At 47.6% G+C, this 19,996-nt stretch overlaps 1 protein-coding gene across 1 annotated transcript in view; it reads left to right on the forward strand.

Moving 5' to 3' along the window:
- Positions 1-13,237: 13,237 nt before the first annotated feature.
- The window catches only part of ACSL4 (acyl-CoA synthetase long chain family member 4), a 66,011-nt gene continuing 59,252 nt past the window's right edge, over positions 13,238-19,996 (forward strand). The window contains exon 1 of the mRNA XM_060248949.1: positions 13,238-13,319. The gene's annotated coding sequence lies outside the window, so the exon portion shown is untranslated. The remainder of the gene's footprint in view (positions 13,320-19,996) is intronic.

The following is a 19,996-nucleotide window of genomic DNA, read 5'->3' on the forward strand; positions in this document are numbered from 1 at the left end:
AGATACGCACCAACCTGAATCTTTAGCCTCAGCCAATTATAAGTCTCCTGGTAGCAGCAAGGGAGTAAAAAGATGCGTTATTTGCCCTGCAAGTCTCACTATTGGCCTTGATCTAGAGTGAGCAGGTCTAGGAGGTCTGGAGGAGGTGCAGCAGATCTATTGAGGATCAATATTGCAGAGATGTCATCCAGTCTTGGGGCAATATCGCCTCTATGTGCATGTACTGGGGAGTGGACGTTGAGGGAGACATTTCAATCCACTTAGCAACTCTTCTGCCAACCTATAATGCGTCTGACCGCTAAATTGTTCTCTTGACTAGTATTCCATTCCATGTCCGCCATGGGTCCTGCTTGTCAAACAAACGTATGTCAGGAACTCCATCAGTTCCGAGTTGTGCAGAGGGCCTGGTTTGTACTGGGACCACAGTGCACGGGGAGAGGGGACTTAACCTTTTCCTGATCTCAAATTGAGCAGAGCAGGACTCAGAAGAAGTGGCATAGATATTCTTTTTTTTTTTAAATGACCCTGGGGAGAAGCCATTCACTCTATTGGCAAAATTACTTGTATCCGAAGAAGTGTGAATGCACGTAAAAGCTTATACACCCAGATTAAACGTTGTTGGTCTGAAAGGGCTTAAACTTTAGCCCTTCAGTACATGAAAGTTTCCTCAGTGGAGCCAACAGCACTCCCCAGGTCTATTTCAGGTCAGAAAAACAGCAAGCGGGGCAGGGGGGGGGAGGTTCAAGTCCCCCATTCTTGTGTGTGTTAGCCAAATCTGAACTGGACCCTGGCATGCCTGGAAATTTAAAAAATCCCAGTACAGTCTGTTTATAGATCTGCCAGGAGACCTGGCAGATCTATAAACAGCGCAACATATAATTAGCTCCTCCGAGTCCAAGAGTTTTGCACGAGAGGAATTCTAAACTGCATGGGGTTTCTAATTGAATTATACACCTTGTTCAAAGAGTGACGTTTCCCAGTATACAAGTAATAAAAACTTATTTATTACAGGTATGAAAATCCAGTAGTGAAAATATTCCTCTAACATGTATTCCTCAGTAAATGGTACCGTTTTAAAAAACAATCTCAAGTAGGCTCCCAGAAGGGCTGTCGCTTGATAAAAGCAAGGTAAAAGAACAATTCTACACAGATTTATTCAGAAGTAACTCTGGTTGATTTCATTGGCGCTTACTCCATAGCAGCTTTACAGAACAATAGCAAGCAGAGAAACATGCTTCAAAGTCCATTGAAATGAATGGGTTAGGTAGGGCTCAATTCTGCTTAGAACTGGTGCTGCGGTTAACCTTGCGCCAATTATGCTCTCTCAACCTTACCAACTTTATAAGGTTGTTGTAAGGATAAACGGGGGATGGGAGAACTGTGTGCTCCACCCTGAACTTTTGGAAGAAGAGCAGGATACATTAATATTTTTTGCAAAATTTGTATCCCACCTTACAAGGGCCACCAAGATGGCTGCCGGTACATGATAAAATCGCATTTTAAAAACCATTTAAATCAACCCCCCCCCCCCAAAAAAAAAACATGCACAACTGAAACAATTTTAAAAAGAGTTTCAAAACATACAAAACCTTAGTTAGGAACAGGGGTCATTTTGTAGAAAAATAGGTGGTGGAGCTCATCCAGGGCTTGTTATGAAGCTGCACATAGTATTCAATGGACAAGGAGGTGGAACTCTCAGAAGAAGGAGGTGGAACTCTCAGAAAGGTTCAGGAGCTGTGCTCCTGTGAGCTCCCGCTGAATCCAAGGCCTGGTTAGGAAGGAGGGATCACCGAGGGAATGCCAAACGGAACAAAAAAAAAAGTCTTCACTCACTGGCGGAAGCCGGGGACAGGACAGTTCCAGAGCTTTGGTGCCATGACCAAGCAGGCCTTCTCCCAAGTTGCTGCCCAGCTCATCACAGAAGGCTGAGGGCACCCAGGGCTTTTTGGGGTAGAAAAAGCCCAGCAGGGACTCATTTGCATATTAGGCCACACTCCCAACACCAAGCCAGCCAGAACTGCATTCCTGTGCATTCCTGCTAAAAAAAAAAAAAAGTCCTGAGGGCACCCAAGCAAAGCCTCCAAAGTTTACCGTAATGTCAGACAAATTCACAAGGGATCAGGCAGTTCTTCAGGTATGTTGGACTCAGACCATAGAGGGCTTTGAAGGTCAAGACCAGGGATGGCCAAGCTGCAGCTCAGGAGCCACATGTGGCTCTTTCACACATACTGTGTGGCTCTCAAATCCAGCTGGAAGCTCAGAGAATGCATTCACAGTTAAAGTTGCTTTCTTCCACCTCTCCCTCCCTCTCTCCCCCGTCTATTTCCTTCCTTCCTTCCTATCTTGCATCTGACGTTTATTCTATGTGGCTCTTACGTTAAGCAAGTTTGGCCACCCCTGGTCAAGACCAACAACTTGAATTGTGCCCAGAAACAAATTGGGAGCCAGCCTAGATAGGCAACGACTGGAGTGATATCGGGGTCCCTACAGCCCACTCCAGTCAACATTCTGGCTGCAACATTCTGTACCAATTAGTTTCCAAACCCTTCTCAAGGGCAGCCCCATGTGTGACAGATATCTTTACTCTTGTTTCGGTGGCAGATAGTAAGAAGAACTCCTGTTTGTTTCTGCTGCAATAGACTAAAATTGTTGTCCCTTTGGAATTTGCCTCTCAAATTCCATGACTAACCTTTTTTTTTTTTTTTTAAAAAAAACAGTCCTTTGAGAGCCCTGGGATGCATTCCAGCACCATCAAAATCAGAGGATTCAGCCCTCATTCGGGTGTGGGCTGCAGCTTTGGGTGGATGTCACAGAAATCCATTACGACTATAAAAGTTTACAGTCTAAATCACCCGTTTTATGGTTTTCCATGTTTAGTCAGTTTCCTTTGTTGTCTAAACATGTCTGTTTAAAAGTGTGGCTTCCAGTGCTAAAAAAAGCCCACCCCGAGAGGGAATCAGAACAGTGTAGCATTTGATACGACTTGTAATGGATTTCCACTTTAATAAGACTCAATTACAAATAAATGTTATGCTTTTAAAAAGCTAATTGCTGCGAGATCAAGACTGGGCAGCTGTGTTAGTTTGTCTGTAGCAGCAGAACAGAGTGAGAGGCCAGGGGCACCTTTAACAAAATCTGTGGCAAGGTGTGAGCTTTTGCGAGTCACAATAATAGCTGTAAGGAAGGAAAGATGGAATCTTAACGAAAGGTCAGCAATGTCAGTTGCATAAGGAAATAATCATATTTTAATTAATGCAAAAGCAACACAGCAGAAGAAGAGCCAACGGAGAAGCTGACACGGCTGAGATCAGATGCCATGACAAACCTCCGTTTCTTGGCATGCAAATAAGGCTCGAGCACGATCAGACTGCTGTTTCCAGTCCTGGTTTGAGAGAATTTCAAACTCTAGTGTTATGTATATGGGTTGTAGTTATGATTCCGGCCGGGCTCATTGGAGCCAGGAGAGCAGAGCTTGGGAACAATGGACAGCAGGATCCAAGGACCTGCTGCCCTAAACCAATCACAGCCCCCCCCCCCCCTGCTTGTTTGAATGAACCAACGGCATGCTTGCGTGGGAACTAGAGTTGTACATAGGTTTGGCCCGTAGGCCCAGTTTTCAGTCTTGTTAGTGCAGCCATCTACCATGCTGCCTGGAATAAAGAGCTGTTATCACCATTGCCTCCTCTCCTTGATGCTTTAAACCCACTATATTACACCTAGTCGCCCTGAACGACGCTCTGCTCTAGTTGCCCACGAACTTCTCAGGTTGAATATCGACATAGCAGCTCTCAGTGAGGTCCGTTTCCCTGAGGAAGGTAGTCTTCAAGAACACGGTGCTGGCTATACCCTCTACTGGTCGGGTAAGTCAAAGGCTGAGAGCCGCCTTTCTGGCGTTGGCTTCATGGTCAGGAACTCCATTGCCTCCAAACTTGAAAACCTGCCAACAGGTCACTCAGATCGCATCATGTCCATGCGCCTCCCACTTCAAAACAAGCAACAAGCAACACTCTTCAGTGTGTATGCCCCAACTCGTCAAGCAGATCCTGCAGAAAAGAACAAGTTCTATGCTGATCTACACAACCTCGTACGGAAGACCCCTACAGAGGACAAGGTGATCATCCTTGGCGACTTCAATGCCAGAGTAGGTAAAGACTCGGAAGCCTGGAAAGGAGTACTTGGCAAACACGGCATTGGCAACTGCAATGATAACGGGCGCCTCCTGCTAGAATTCTGCACGGAGCACCAGCTCACCATCACCAACACTATCTTTCAGCAGAAGAACAGCCTGAAGACAACCTGGATGCACCCACGGTCCAAGCACTGGCACCTTATCGACTACATTCTGGTGCGCCAGAGAGACCTTCGAGATGTCTTACACACCTGAGTAATGCCCAGTGCGGAATGTCATACAGATCATCGTCTTGTACGCTGCAATCTCCGTCTTCACTTTAAACCCACACCCAGAAGAGGAGGTATCCCTCGGAGGAAGCTTCAGGTTGGCAGCCTTCAGTCAGCCAAAGTTAAAGCTGCCTTCCAGGCAAAACTCCAGTCAAGAATTGAGGACCCCAGTTGCCCCACAGACCCTTCTCCAGAAGCACTCTGGGAACACCTAAAAACTACCATCCTGTCGATCTCTGAAGAAGTCCTCAGGTTCTCCACAAGGAAGAACAAGGACTGGTTTGACGAGAACAATCAAGAGATCCAAGAATTACTAGCGAAAAAGAGATCTGCCTACCAAGCACATCTTGCTCAGCCCTCCTGTCCCGGGAAAAAAGCAATCTTTCGCGCTGCATGTAGCAACCTCCAGCGCAAGCTTCGAAACATTCAGAACGAGTGGTGGACCAAGCTTGCAGAGAGAACCCAGCTGTGTGCAGACACTGGTGATTTAAGAGGGTTCTTCGAAGCCCTGAAAGCAGTATATGGCCCATCATATCAGGCTCAGAGTCCCTTGCGTAGTGCAGACGGCCAAGTGCTCCTCACAGACAAGGCATCCATACTGAACCGGTGGTCGGAGTATTTTCAGGTTCTCTTCAGTGCCAACCGCGTAGTTCAAGATTCAGCAATCCACATCACCCCACTTCAACCAGTGAAAACAGAGTTGGATGAGATCCCCACCCTAGAAGAGACTGTTAAAGCCATCAAGCAACTGAAAAGTGGCAAGGCAGCGGGAGTTGATGGAATCCCACCAGAGATCTGGAAGCATGGGGGCACAGTACTACATAGCACACTTCACAAAGTACTTGTCACCTGCTGGGAACAAGGCAAACTACCACAGGACTTTCGTGATGCAATCATCATCACTCTACACAAGAACAAAGGGGAAAAGCCAGACTGCTCCAACTACCGGGGGATAACCCTGCTCTCCATCGCAGGCAAAATCCTTGCCAGAATACTCCTGAACAGACTGGTGCCCACCATTGCAGAAGAACTCCTCCCAGAGAGCCAGTGCGGCTTCAGAGCTAACAGGAGCACCACCGACATGGTATTTGTTCTCAGGCAGCTCCAAGAGAAATGCAGGGAACAGAACAAGGGTCTATATGTGACTTTTGTCGACCTTACCAAAGCTTTCGATACCATTGGCAGGAAAGGCCTGTGGCAAATCTTGGAACGTTTAGGATGTCCCCCAAGGTTCCTCAGCATGATCATCCAGCTACATGAAGACCAGCAAGGCCAAGTCAGACACTGCAACGACCTCTCGGAGCCCTTCCCAATAGGCACAGGTGTAAGCAAGGCTGCGTTCTCGCGCCAACTCTCTTTACGATCTTCTTTAGCATGATGCTTCAAAGAGCCGCAGTAGATCTAGATGATGACGATGGTGTCTACATCCGCTATCGCACCGATGGCAGCCTGTTCAACCTGAGGCGACTAAAGGCTCACTCCAAGACAATGGAAAAACTTATCCGTGAGCTACTGTTTGCCGATGATGCTGCACTCGTCTCCCACTTGGTATCAGCTCTGCAGCATATGACGTCCTGCTTTGCAGAGGCTGCCAAGCTATTCGGCCTAGAAGTTAGTCTGAAGAAGACAGAAGTTCTCCACCAGCCCGCACCCCAGGAAGATTATCACCCTCCCTGCATCACTGTGGGTGAATCAGTTCTGAAGACAGTCCAGCAGTTCAGCTACCTGGGGTGCATCATCTCCTCAGATGCCAAGATCGACAAGGAGATTGACAACAGGCTGGCAAAGGCAAACCGTGCATTTGGCCGACTGCACAAAAGAGTGTGGAGCAACAAGCATCTGAAAAAAGGCACAAAGATCAATGTTTACAAAGCGGTTGTGATGACAACCCTCATCTACGGCTCCGAATCATGGGTTTTATACCGTCATCACCTGCGACTCCTTGAGCGCTTTCATCAGCGCTGCCTTCGCACCATCCTCAACATCCACTGGAGTGACTTTGTGACCAACACTGAAGTCCTCAAGAGGGCGGAGGTTACAAGCATTGAGGCACTGCTGTTGAAGACGCAGCTGTGCTGGGCAGGGCATATTTCTAGGATGGAAAACCACCGCCTTCCCAAAATTGCTCTGTATGGCGAACTTTCCACCGGCCATCGAAATAGAGGGGCACCAAAGAAGAGGTACAAGGACTCCTTGAAGAAATCCCTTGGCACCTGTCACATCAACCATCACCAGTGGTCTGACCTAGCCTCAGATCGCAAAACATGGAGGCACACCATCCACCAGGCTGCCTCTTCCTTTGAGAACGCATGCATAGCTGGTCTTGAGGACAAAAGGAGATTGAGGAAGAATCGCACTGCTACAGCACCAACCCCAAATCAGACTTTTCCCTGCAGCCATTGTGGCTGGATCTGCCTGTCCCGCATTGGTCTTGTCAGCCACCAGCGAGCCTGCAGCAGACGTGGACTACTGCACCCTTCTTAAATCTTCGTTCGCAAAGTCAAGCTGAGAGAGATTACACCTAGTTTGCTGATTCACTTGATGTTTGCGAGGGGAACGCACAAACCGGCTCACACAACACCAAATGGTAGTTTGGCATTATGTATGAACCATCTCAAGTGATTTTGGGTAACTGTACACTGGCTAGATGGGACTGCCACAATGTGTGAGGGTTTTCCCCACTGAGCATGTGCCACATGGTATGGGTGAGGAAATGTTAGCATATGAGACTCTTCAGCATTTACAGCAGTGTATCTCAAAATGTTTGTACTGGCTTTGCACCCTTCTGTTTGACACTCATGCATCCCAGTGATGCACGCAAGAGTTTAGGGACTGGGACATACGGCAATTAAACACCTGCAGCAGAAGAAGGTGGTAGAACATATGAAGCTGCCTTATACTGAATCAGACCCTCGGTCCATCAAAATCAGTATTGTCTACTCAGACTGGCAGCGGCTCTCCAGGGTCTCAAGCTGAAGTTTTTCATGCCTACTTGCCTGGACCATTTTTAGCTGGAGATACCGGGGATTGAACCTGGGACCTTCTGCTTATGAAGCAGATGCTCCACCACTGAGCCACCGTCCCTCCCAAGGTAGAACCTTGAGCTGGTAGAGTGTGGCACACAACTTCAGACTGCATGTGGAGGACAGTCATGTTCAAAACATGAAAACCTCCAGAAATTAATAAATTAGAATCTCAGGGACAAAGGCTACTGTAGTGCAAAATCTAATGCTGCATTTGTGGCCTGAAGGAGTGCAGTCCCTTTTAACCACCTGACCTCTCTGCTCCTTCGTCCTGCTGGATTCACAAACCAAGTCTTAGCGGAGGACAGGCTGCTAGCTGTCAGGGCTGGGAGCAGATTTTGCACCCATCACAAATGGTATTGCTATGAATTTGGAAGATGGTTACCGTAAATGATTCTGTCTTATGGGCGTGGTTTACAGCACACACCTGGGGGGAGACAGAACTCCTAGCAAAAAGAACGGCAGTGTTTCTTGAAATCCCTAAGAACGAGAGGGTCTACCCTTGTGGAATAGGGGCCATCGAAACTGTTGAACGTCTTCTCCTCTCATGCCAATTGTACCAGGAGATATGGGCAAGGTTAATTAGTCCCTTAATAAGCAGATTTCAGGGCCATTTCGGTCTTTCCAATTTTGAGATCACTAAGAAGCTTCTTATGGGAATGAACCCAGAGATCACAGGTCCTTGTGCAAGGCTCTTTTCAATGGCAAGCAAAGTTTGCAATGATATATTATGTTCTGAAGCCAGATTTTAATTGCTATTTTATATCACTTCCCACTGTTATCTTATGAGATGTTCAAATATTTTGTACGTATTTTAGCTTTTTTTTTTTAGCTTTTGTAAATTTTTTCTTATTTGCGCTGGTCGTTGTCCGTATTAAAATTGAACGAACGAGTGTTTCTGGAAGACTGCGGAAAGCTCCTCAGTGGGCCTTATTTGCTAGGAAATGGCTCTGTCAAAGCACCCATCCATGGCCCAGGCCTGCCTGATCTTGTCAGATTTCTGAATCTAAGCAGGGTCGGCCCTTGTTAGTATTTGGAAGGGAGCCCACCAAGGAAATCCAGGGTTGCTACCAATGCTCCCGCTAAACTGTGGAGCCTTATGAGCAAAAATTCTATTTTGTGAGCTACTGGCATTAAAGTTGTGAGCTCCTGCATCGATTAGTTTGGTCTGGGGCCACCCTTCCTGGGCTAAGACAACAATGTGTGAGCTGGAGGCTAAAAAACTGTGAGCTTGCTCACACTAACTCAGCTTTGAGGGAACGCTGGTTGCTACACAGAGGTAAACAATGGCAAACCACTTCAGTTCGTCTCCTGCAAAGACAAACAATCCTACAAGCTCACCATACATCAGCTGCAACTTGATGTCCAGCTGTTGAGATCAAGCCTTCTTCTGTCTACATCCATCATGGGTTCCACTTCTTGGCTTTGCAAGAAGAGGTTTAGGAACTGCTAAGAGAGCAATTATATACCGTTCACTAATTGGTACTGTGCCGAAGTACTGAAGCTATGACCTTTTTCCTGAGGATCTCTATCAAAGCTGAGACTCTGGCGATCCTTTGTGGGTGTCAATTGCCTTAAATAGGAATGGCATGTTGGTAATACAGGAAACTAAACAAAGGATTTTGAAATCTAACTCAGAGAGCAAGAGAAGTCCACATAATGCCAGAAACTCCACCATCTGAAAAATGTTACTGTTGTAGACAGCTGTGTCAGCCCAGCTAAGACTGAACGGTCATCTCACATGAAAAGCTATAAAAATGAAATAAGGATCCAACTCGACAATGGCTGCCCTCTCATGCATCATGTCAACCGGAGAGGAAGTGAAAGGGGTCAGGGGGAGCGGCTTCCATTCAAAGAATGAAGGAATGTTTGCTCGAATCCTGAACAACAGAGTTCAAATTTGTACTTGGCATTTCCTAAGAAAGATTTGCTGCACAAGTCCAGATCATTTCCTTGGAATTTCAACAGGCTGAATTCACTGTCACTTCAGTCTTGGTCAGCTTAGAATCATGAAAACGCTCCACTACCTAGAAGGATGACTAAGGTCTTTCTAGCTTGTGGTCGGACTCCGAACATGAACTGTGGCTTTGTGATCTTGGCGTGGACAGCGTGTAGGCAGGAAAAGGAAAGAGGAGTCTTCTCCTCTGAGTTGTGTAGAGCAGCAAAAGGAAGGGCTGCTGACTGCATGTTTTGCCTCCTTATCTGATTTTTATCTTATGCGCTGTTAATCCCAGAAAAGCAAGTTCTGCAATCCCACACCAAATATGGTTACCCCTTAAAACGGAAAGTGGAGGAAAGGATGAAATCCTGGGGAGGGTACATCTTTCATGCAACTCCAAGCTGGCTCCAAGTCATTCTATGCCATGCATCACCAATTCTTCATACCTGTGGACATGAGATCATTTTGAAAGTTGTTTGAGGCACTCGGATCAAAAACTTGAAAGTGTTTACGGACAAGACTCTTTGCAATCAATGGGGGGGGAATCATTTTTATAGTTTAACTGTGTGCAATGCAGCCAAAGAAATCTTGTTGACCTCTAAGGTGCTTCTGGACTCAAACGTAACTGTTTTCTGATTGCGTTTGCTTCTTCAGAGTCCGTCATTTCCACTTTTACTCCAGAATTTTCAGTTTCCTCAGCAGGTTCCTAAAAGTCTCAAGCTGTCGGGTGTTTTGCAGAGAGAAATTAACCAGAGGTTCCCCGCAGTTTTTAAACAAAAATTTGCAGCAGTGGGGAGGGTCCATCATCTTGGATTGTACAGAGGAGAAGAGTTTAACCTTTCCTTCCCATGCAGTTTTGTTACTAGGAAACTAATGCCTTTCCTGAGCTGTTTTTAGCCCTGAAAATGAAAGAAGAGGAGTTGGTTTTATACTGCACCCTTTCCGTGCTGGATTAAACCCTGTGGAGGCCCCCTAGGTGGTCAAAATCTCAGGGGCCCATTGAAAATTATCTGAGTCAGAGCACCCATCCTGCCACCCGTGGCCCCCGCTGCAGCCTGCAGAAACCTTCTCAAAAGCCCCTTTGACAAAGCTGCGGGGGAGAGGCAGAGAGAGGCAAACTTGGTGACAATGCCAGCCAGCAGCCGCACCAGGCAAATTGGGCAGAGAGCGGCTCGGTTGCTGGCTGTGCATGCTGTAAGCAGGGGGAAAACTGGTTGAGGGGAGAGCCAGCCTGGGCCCCTAAAGGTGTGGAGGTCCATAGGCCAGTGCCTACTTGGCCTAATTGTTAATCTGGCCCTGCACCCTTTCCTACCCAAAGGAGTCTCACAGCAACTTACAATTGCCTTCCCTTCCTCTCCCCAGTGTAGTGGGTGGGACAGAGAGAGTTGAGAGAGAACTGTGACTGGCTCAAAGTCACCTAGCTGGCTTCATGTGGAGGAGGAGTGGGGAATCAAATCCAGTTCACCAGATTAGTGTCTGCTGCTCTTAAGCAGCCATGCTGGCTCTCCACTTCTGTTGAACGTTTCGTTCGGTTGGAATGCCTTTCCTGTTCTTTTGTTCTTCACAGGACAAACAGCAATGAGATGATGCTCTGTACTGGCTAGTAGAGCTGTACAAGGTAGAACTCAGCTTCTTCCCTTCCTCACTACGCCACTACTGCTTAGCAGGGGCATGAGCACCAATCCTTCACTCTTAATCTCTCACTCTCAATTTAACACTCAAGGGAGGTCCAGGGTCTGGGAGGCCCAGGGTCAAATCCAAACCCTGCCATGGAAGTTTGCTGGGTGACCCTGGATCAGTCACTACCTCTCAGCTTTATCTGCACCCCACGGACATTGTTATGAGGCTATAACAAAGGGGAGAACCACATCATAGGCAACTGTGGGTCTCTGTTCTGGAGAAAAGCAGAGTATAAACATAAATTTCTAAATACTAACCCCCCATGTTATAAGGAATACATCGTTTTATATATTTTACACACGTATAAATAATATGCAATCACACACAAAAAATATGTACACAATTTATACATGTGTATGTGCATGACACATTAAAAAAAAGGTATGTGTGTATATACATTTGTGCAGGTTTATGTGTGGCTGTATTTAGGGTTTGTGTGATACATATACGCTAATACACCCATATAAGAAAGCCAGTTCTGTGTAGTGGTTAAGTTCATGGACTCTTACCTGGGAAAACCAGGTTACATTCCCCACTCCCCCACATGCAACTGCTGCAGTGATGTGGGGTCAGTCATAACTCTATTAGAGCTGTTCCTCTCAAGAGCAGTTTCTTTCTGAGCTCTCTCAGCCCCACCTACCTCACAGGGTGTCTGTTGTGGGGACAGGAAAGGAAAGGAGATTGCAAGCCCCTCTGAGACCCCAAGAGAAGGGTGAGGTACAAATCCAATTTCTTCTCTTAGATGACAGAGAAATAGACAGAAAGGCAGGGCTTTTTAAGATCAGGGCTTTTTTGAGCACGACTGCACAGGAACACAGTTCCTGCTGGCTTGGCATCGGAGGCATAGCCTAATATGCAAATGATCCGCGCTGAAACAATGGTGACACCAGGGGGTGTGGCCTAATATGCAAATAAGTTCCTAATAGGCGTTTTCTATTTTTAAAAAGCCATGGATATTATAGATAATGAGCCCCGTGACAGAGTGGTAAACTGGAGCACTGCAGTCCAAACTCTGCTCACAACCTGAGTTCGATCCCGATGGAAGCTGGGTTCATGTAGCTGGCTCACGGTTGACTCAGCCTTCCATCCTTCTGAGGTCGGTAAAATGAGGACCCAGCTTGCTGGGGGTAAAGCATAGATGACTGGGGAAGGTAATGGCAACTCACCCCTCAAAAAGTCTGCGAAGAAAACGTCCTGATGTGACATCACCCCATGGGTCAGTAATGACTCGATGCTTGCTCGAGGGGTCTATGATAGGTGATAGATAGCTGTTCTTGTGCACGTATTTATGTTATAAGTGATTTTAATCTTATATAGATATATCTAAAAACAGAGGTCCCTTTGTAGAAAAATGGGTGATGGAGCTCATCCAGGGATTGTTATGCAGCTGCACCTACTATTCAATGGACAAGGTGGGGAGGAGGCTGGGGGACCCTCAGAAAGGTTCAAGAGCTGTGCTCCTGTAGGCTCCCACTGAATCTGAGGCTTGTCTAAGAATAAACAGTGTACACATGCACGGCTATATAAAATACACACAATAGTACACAGTTTATACATGGATATGTGTACTACACACTCAAAAGGCATTTATACCTGCGGGAGCTGTACTGAGGGTTTGTGTGATGATACCTATATATAGAGAGAGATATCAAAAGATAGATCCAAGTGTTGGTCTGAAGCAGTTGAACAAAGCAGGAGTCAAGTGCCACCTTTAAGACCAACCAATTCTTATTTAGAACGTAAGCTTTCGCGTGCATTCTAAGCACGCTTCACCAGACGAGGAATTCGTGCTGGATTCCTCGTCTGACGAAGCGCGCTTAGGAGCACACGAAAGCTTACGCTCTAAATAAGAACCGGCCGGTCTTAAAGGCGCCACTTGACTCCTGCTTTGTCGCTGTATCAAAAGAGAGGTGTGTCGGCGGGGATGGCGCCGCCAAGGCTTCCCATCGCTTCCTCGCCCCCCGACCCTCCCGCCCGACCTTTCCTTCGCTCACGTCATCCCCGAAGGCCGCCCGCGGCCCTTCCTCTCCTCCGCCTCAGCCCCACCATCACCACCACCAGCGGCCTCCTCAGGTCTCCTCTTCCCCCGTGACCGCCGCTTGCGTCAATCAGCCGGGCGGCCTTCCGATTGGCCGGCGGGGTGGGCGCCCCTCCCCCTCCCGCTCCGCGGGCTCCCTCTCCCCCACCCCCGCTCTGCCTCTCAGCCATTTTAAACCGCGCGAGGCGGCAACGGCACCGGCAGCGCGTGAGGCGGAGGCGGTTCGAGCGGTGAGCGGCCTGTGGGGAGGCCCGGGCGGCTGGCTCCATCTCTGGGGATGTGAGGGGTGGGGGCGGAGGACCGGCTCTCTCCCCCGGCCGTGTGCGTGAGGCGGAGGGAGGGAGGGAGGGAAGGAAGGGGACGCGGCGGCTGAAGAAGAAGGAGGAGGCCCGGCGCGGCCCCGCGGGAAGGGGGGTCGTCGTGCGCGCGCTCTTCGGCCCTGCTGCACGTGGCGTCGGCGGTGACCTTGGAGGGGTCGGACGGGACCGGCCTCGCGGGGGATCAGGCGGGGCGAGGGCAGCCGCGCGCGCCTCCTGCTCTTCGGAGGAAGGGCGGCACAAAGAGAGGCGCGTGTTTGGGTAGAGGAGCGAGGGCCGGGCGTGTGAACGCGCTCTCGGAAGGCTGCGCCGTCCCGAGGACCCGCCGGCTTCTGCCTGCGGTGGCTTCTTTCTGCCCCGCCTCCGGTGCCACCAGGTGCCCGTGAACTGATGTGGCGCGTGGAAGCCCGGGATGGATGAACATACGAAGCTGCCTTCTACTGAATCAGACCCCCGGTCCATCAAAGTCAGTCTTGTCTTCTCAGACTGGCAGCGGCTCTCCAGGGTCTCAAGCTGAGGTTTTTCACACCTATTTGCCTGGAACCTTTTAGTTGGAGATGCCGGGGATTGAACCTGGGACCTTCTGCTTCCCAAGCAGATGCTCTACCACTGAGCCACCGTCCCTCCCCAAAACATATGAACATATGAAGCTGCCTTATACTGAATCAGACCTTTGGTCCATCAAAGTCAGTATTGTCTTCTCAGACTGGCAGCGGCTCTCCAGGGTCTCAAGCGGAGGTTTTTCACACCTATTTGCCTGGACCCTTTTGAGTTGGAGATGCCGGGGATTGAACCTGGGACCTTCTGCTTCCCAAGCAGATGCTCTACCACTGAGCCACCGTCCCTCCCCAAAACATATGAACATATGAAGCTGCCTTATACTGAATCAGACCTTTGGTCCATCAAAGTCAGTATTGTCTTCTCAGACTGGCAGCGGCTCTCCAGGGTCTCAAGCGGAGGTTTTTCACACCTATTTGCCTGGACCCTTTTGAGTTGGAGATGCCGGGGATTGAACCTGGGACCTTCTGCTTCCCAAGCAGATGCTCTACCACTGAGCCACTGTCCCTCCCCTGACCAGCAGTGGCTCTCCAGGGTCTCAAGCTGAGGTTTTTCACACCTATTTGCCTGGACCCTTTTTAGTTGGAGATGCCGGGGATTGAACCTGGGACCTTCTGCTTCCCAAGCAGATGCTCTACCACTGAGCCACCGTCCCTCCCCTGACCAGCAGTGGCTCTCCAGGGTCTCAAGCTGAGGTTTTTCACACCTATTTGCCTGGACCCTTTTTAGTTGGAGATGCCGGGGATTGAACCTGGGGCCTTCTGCTTCCCAAGCAGATGCTCTGCCACTGAGCCACCGTCCCTCCCTTCATCCCTCAGAAGGATGGCTGGCTGGTTGGAACCCGCGTGGGCTCTCGTGTGCTGGATGATGTGGCAGCACGTGGGTTAGGCTTGCCAGCCCCCCCCCTCCCCCCCAGCCACTGGCTAGATCTTGGTTGGGAAACTTCTGGGCATTTGGGGATGGAGCCTGAGGTGTAAAGGGACTTCAGTGGAGTGTAATGCCCTAGAGCAGGGGTGGCCAACGGTAGCTCTGCAGGTGTTTTTTTGCCTACAACTCCCATCTGGCCCCAGCCAACATGGCCAATGGCTGGGGCCGATGGGAGTTGTAGGCAAGAAACATCTGGAGAGCTACTGTTGGCCACCCCTGCTCTAGGGCATTATACTCCACTGAAGTCCCTTTTCATTTGTTTTTCAGGACCGGATCTGACATAAATGAGACCTTGTTGGGTTGGGCCATGTATGTACCTATTTAAGATTAGGTAGCAAGGATATGAACTTTATAAAGGACACAAGCAGAATTCAATATATTTTTTTAAAAACCCCTTAAAACATGCTTAAAATGTTAGCACTTGTTGGTTTTAAAAGTGCTTTCTTTGTATTTCTCCCATTGGATATAGGGAACTGGGCAAAGGAAGCTGTGGCTCTTTCCTTCCTTCCCCTGGGGACTGGGGGAGGGAGGAGCCTCAGCCAATAGAAGGAAGGGAGGCTTAGCTCAGTAGCTCTGCTGTGCAGTGGAGCAAGTCTTGCAAAGCAAGCTGTTACACAGAGGAAAGCAAGACATAGGGAGAAGGAAGCAGATGACAGCAAGTTGCCTGGTAAGAGCTCTCCAGGGTCTGATTCAGCCCCCAGACTGCATGTTTGACACCCCTGCCATAGAGTCTTCCAGGGAAATTGATTTCTGTAGTCTGGAAATGGACTGGAATTCTGGGGGATCCCCAGGTCCCCCCTGGATGCTGTTAGGAAACAGGGTTCCCCCGAACCCAAAAGAAAAACCATGTCATTTCCCTCAATGCTTCTTGGCATCAGAGGCATGCTGGATGAAATGGGTATGCTTGGAATCCTGCATATTTTGTGTGGACATGGAGGAGGGCTGTCTTTGTTGACCTGACTGGCCTAGATTAGCCCAGTCTCATCAGACTTCAGAAGCTAAGCAGGGGAGATCATCAAGGAATTCCCAAGTCACTATGCATGGACAGGCAATGGCAAACTACCTCTGTTTGTCATTTGCCTTGAAAAACCTGTAGGGTGGTTGATGTAAGTTGGCTGTGACTTGGTGGCACTTTCCACTAGTTGATAATTTAGGCAGTTAATTGATAATATCTCTGTGTATTTGCATATTAAAGGAATGGCCCAGGGGGGATACTTTTTTTAAAAAAGAAAAAGATCTAACTTATAAGTCACAAGCAACATCTTGGAAGAGGCATTCCTTCTTTTCTCCCATATCTGAGGAAATACCACCTCTAAGACAGTGGCCCCCAACCTTTTTGGCACCAGGGACCGGTTTTGTGGAAGACAGTTTTTCCATGGACTGGTGGTGGAGGGGAATGGCATTGGGTTTTTGGTGCCACAGCCATCTCTGCCCCCCATGGGGGTCTTTAAATGGGGGGGGCTGTTTCTGCCAGCTCTCCGCTAGGTGGCCAGCTGGAAGAAGACCAGTCTGCCTCCCCCTCCCATTTAAAGAACCCCCCACTGGTCAGCTGATCAGCGGGGGCCTATAAATGAGGGGTGGGCTAAGGTCACAGCAGTGCTCCCTCTTCTGCCAGTCCAGGACCCGGGTGGACAAAAGAGGTGGTGTGGCCTTGCTCCTCAGCCTAGTTGCTAGCAGGCTACGGACCAGTACTGGTCCATGGACCGGTGGTTGGGGACCCCTGCTCTAAGATGCTGGGTGCCATTTTATGAGTACTTGTATTAAACAATAAAAAATTTTCTACTATGGGACATCATTTTTGTTGATCAGCATGTTTTGCAGTCCATTAACCTGGTAGAAAGTGTAATTCTAATAAATGTGTGTCCCCCACATTTCTTCCATGTTGCTGGACTCCATTCAGATCATTACCTTTACAGAGACAGAAGGATATTTCACCTGAGGGGATAGGTGCAACTCACTTGTTTGTGTTGCATTGGATGGGATGGAATTTGTATGAATGATGTTATTTTTCAGCTCTGATGCCCTGTGGTAAGCTGCTTCCCCACGGAGATGTGCTCCTGTTTGGGGTCTGGAGTAGGAGGATTTTTTGGAGCATACACAGGACTTTGTCCCCTAATCATCCACTTTCTGTGTTTTCCTCTGGTCGGTTAAGATGTTTCCCAAACCTTGTTTGGTCAGTCTGTAGTCAAAGTACCTTTGCATGCTGTGTGGACGAGAAGGTGTGCATTTTTGTAGGCCCTGCCTCCGTAACTGCTAAGTTCCTTTCCTCATCCTCTCCCCTCCCCTTATTTGGAAACTGCTGGCTCCAACACAGATAGATGCAAAACTTCTTAACATTTTGTGGAACCTCACAAAGTTGTGTGATTGGATTCCCCCATGACAACGTCTCCTCCTCCTTTTTTTGGCGGCACTAACTTTTCTCAGAATCCCATAGTTACCGACAGGTTCCACAAAGTCGGGAGTCTCTGATCTGCCATTGCTATAACTGAAACTAAGTCAATGCATGCTTTACTATAGATTGAAAGAGATTAGTTGAATAAACTAATTTAGTTACTATGAAAAGACCTCATTCTGTTTCTGTCCTGGTCAGTGAAAAGGGTGTACTATAGGTTATGTTGAGAAACATTTTGATAATACGCCTCCTTCCACTCAGGGAAACAATGCAACAGTGTATTTCCATTTCCTGAAAACTACCAGTCTTGGGAATCTAATACATCCCTTTCTAAAGGTACATGTTTATAAACTTGCCGGAAAGAAAAGATGAAAGAACAGAATAAGATATAAAGATTGGAAGGGGAAAGGGGTGGGGAAGCAAATGATTCTGAAAGTGGAGAGGTTTTGGTGGAGAAGCCGCCTCACAAGTAACGATGCTTGAGAACCAGCATGGTGTACTGGATTGACTGTTGGGCTAGGATCTGGGAGGCCCATGCCTGAATCCCTGCTTTGCCATGGAAGCTCACTGGATGAGCCAGTCACAAGCTCTCAGCCTAACCTACCTCACAGGGTTGTTGTGAAGATAAAATAGAGGCAGGGAAAATGACATGAGCTGCTCTGGGTCCTTCCTGGGGAGAAAGGCAGGGTATAAATGAAGTAAATAAATTATTGGGAGAGCCCATGCCTCAAACGAGAGATAGCCTGGCTTGGTTCAAGGTGACTTCAATTGATCTTGGTGCCCTTGAGATAAATATATGGAAGCATACTGGGCTTATTGTGACTGTGAGAGATTTATATAACAGACTTTCATGCGCATCTCCACAATGAGCATGTGTTTGAAGTGTAACTGTAACCCTGTGGGAAATGGACTTTGCCTTGGAAGGCTTTTGGCATTTTGCCTTCTCTTGTACCTCAGTGCTGGATGAAGGATGCAAAGCAGGTGGTTTTAGTACAGCAGATGCACGGCACCCTTATTGTTTCTTCCCCTCATCTCCCTGCCCCCTTTGTTACATTCATTGTGTCACCGGAATACATTCCCAGATGTATTTGTCCACTTTGTCCACTTAGAGGCAACAATACCGTTATCTGTGATGTGTCTTAAATAGTTACCTGGCAGATTACTAGCTTCTCTTTGTGAGCTAGGAAGACAAACCAGTCTTGTTGCACATCTCTGTGAACTGACGCTGGCCTTTGTCCAGCCGAAGCATCTTCTTCCCAGCAGCTGAGTGGAAAGCAAGCTGTTCTTTGTGGCCATTGGCTCAAACCGGTAGCATCTTTCTGGATTCTGGCCAGATGCCTCCCTCTGGTCCTTGGTGCTCAAGCCGCGTAATCTCCTTCCTCTCACGCCCCTTCCTTAGACGCAGCTCAGGAGGCAGGGCTCTGAATGTGGCCTGATGCTGATGTAACAAGCGAAGAAAAAACCTCAGGAAAATGTGATTCACTGCTTAGCAGCATCCAAGGTTGCATTTTTTATAGTGCTTGTCATGATACGAGTGGACACCAAAACAAAACACACGAGAGAGCTCTCCCTCTTGAGGTAAGAGATAAATCAGCGGTGTTTATGTTGTCCTGGAAAAATATTTGGGCATGCAGCTTATTTTGTAAAATCTGATTAAAAAGAAAGCTTTTTCTGTTTAGTATACGTTTTGTGCTAGTGATGACAGTCATTAACCCCTTGGTAGATATAGCAGCAGTTAGCCGAAGGCTGCAGGAAATCAAATAGTTTTGTTATAAATTTTGGCATCTTACTTTGCAGAATTACAGAGCATTTATTTTGGCTTTGTTTCTGATTTGTTTAAAACTGTTTTTGGAGAAATCTCCCTGCAAAATGTGCACTGTTAGCTTAGCAGAAAAACATAAACCAGTTGTTACTTCTTGGTATGGAGAGATTTCTCCAGGTTATTAAATCAGTTGTCTTTTTATTCATCAGTGTTATGTAAGTTCAGTCTGAATTTCACTTCTTTTAGGTAACAAACACACCCAGTTCTCATGTTCCTTTCCTACCATTCATAAAAATATGGTTTGTGACTAGAGTATATACAAAATTTATAAGATGTTTATTTTTTTCCCCTTTCCTTGGATTTCATTTGGTGAACTATATATTGGGGTGGCCAACCTGCAGCTTGGGAGCCACATGTGGCTCTTTCACACACATTGCATGGCTCTCAAAGCCCCCACTGGCCAGCTTTGAGAAGGCATTTCTCTTAAATCACATATCCAAGCCAGCCAGTGCCTTAGAGAATGCATTTAAAGTTAAAGTTGCTTTCTTTCCACCTCTTTCCCTCCCCTCATCTACTTGCCTCCCTCCCTCCCTGTCTTGTGGCTCTCAAACATCTAACAATCATGTCTTCTGGCTCTCAAACATCTGATGTTTGTTCTGTGTGGCTCTTATGTTAAGCAGATTTGGCCACCCCTGTTTATTGTGTGATTCCATGCTAAATAATAAAAAAAAAAAATTATCTGGCTAAAGTTGTGTATGAGAAAAATAAATAAAATTAACATTGCTATACACTTCTTTGGAAATCTGCTGTTTCAGGTACATATAATCTCTGTATGTATACACTGGTGAATGTAATGAGTTTTGCACATTTTTTACATCCTATGTTGAATTAGGCTAGATGAAGAAATGCTGTTTTAAGAAAAGTCCTGATTTGGTTAAATCAGTAATAGAGGCATCATTGCA

Source organism: Heteronotia binoei, chromosome 11 (assembly GCF_032191835.1).
Source record: "Heteronotia binoei isolate CCM8104 ecotype False Entrance Well chromosome 11, APGP_CSIRO_Hbin_v1, whole genome shotgun sequence".
Lineage (NCBI taxonomy): Eukaryota > Metazoa > Chordata > Lepidosauria > Squamata > Gekkonidae > Heteronotia > Heteronotia binoei.